Raw genomic sequence first — 1,138 nt, 5'->3', positions numbered from 1 at the left:
GAGAGAGAGAGAAGAGAGAGGAAGAGTCTGGTCAAGAAGAGAGGAGGAGGACAAGAGAGCAGGAGAGAGATGGATTGGCAGGGAGACAGGCCAGTCCTGGTAGAAAGCGAAGAAGCAGGAGGAGGGGCTGGGGACGAGCAAAGGAAGAGGCTGTGGAAAGGGGGAGAAGCCGGAAACATGAGGAGGGGCAAGAAAGGGAGCAGTGGGGAAGGAAGACAGGTGCAGGGCACGGTGGGGGGCAGGGAAGAACAGAGTGGAGGAAGCCAGACCCAGTGAGCGGACAATGCGGGCAGGCCCTCCCAAGTATTAGCGCCCCCTGCCACACGGTGGGGACACTGCTCTGCTCAGCGGAGGATGGAAGACGGGCCACTCCACCTGCTGCTCATTCACCAGTGGAGGAAGCTGTCCTGCCTTGAAGGGTGACAGACAAAGGGTGGGGCGAGGGAGCGGACCCTGTCCGCTGCCCATGCCCACCAGCCTGGCACTTTCCTCCCCACTGGCCCAGCAGAGAATGTGGGGCACCGCGAGGGGGGCACCCGGAGACAGAGACTCAGGAGCCCTTGGCCCCACCCACAGCCTAACTCAGAGACCCTCTCAGAGCAGGATCCACGGCCACCTGCTTGGTCAGCTGTGAGCACCCAGGGGAGCGAGTGCCAGCAAGCTGTGGGGCCACCTGGTGGAGGAAGAACACCATGGCCTTGGCGGCAGCAGGCGAGAAAGGCACCCCCACGCCAGGAGGCCAGAGGGAGGGTGCCACGTCAGGGAGGAAACTGGGTGGGGCCAGGCAGGATCAGTGGGAGGGGGAGGGGCCGGATGGAGTCACTCCCTCTCTGGGCAGTCCTCCCCCACACCCCCCACCTTCTAGTCCATTCACACACCACTCCCACCCCCACTCTGCCCAGCGAAGGAAGCCTGCCCNNGCAGAAAGAAAAATCCAACAGGAAAGCAGATTCAGAGGTTAGGGAGACCGCAGGGCTGCAAGCTTTTCTGGTACAAAGGGCTAGACTTGTGCTCTGTGAGGAGCTGTCTTGAGGCTGTAGGAAGTGCACTAACCGCCTCCCAGGGTCTCCCTTGGTAGGTGTGCCATAAATGCCGTAAATGAACGACCATCACCCCACCCCCCACCCCCCCCCCCGGT

Source organism: Crocuta crocuta, unplaced genomic scaffold, assembly GCF_008692635.1.
Source record: "Crocuta crocuta isolate KB4526 unplaced genomic scaffold, BGI_CrCroc_1.0 scaffold415, whole genome shotgun sequence".
Lineage (NCBI taxonomy): Eukaryota > Metazoa > Chordata > Mammalia > Carnivora > Hyaenidae > Crocuta > Crocuta crocuta.
This window is presented reverse-complemented; position numbering follows the sequence as displayed.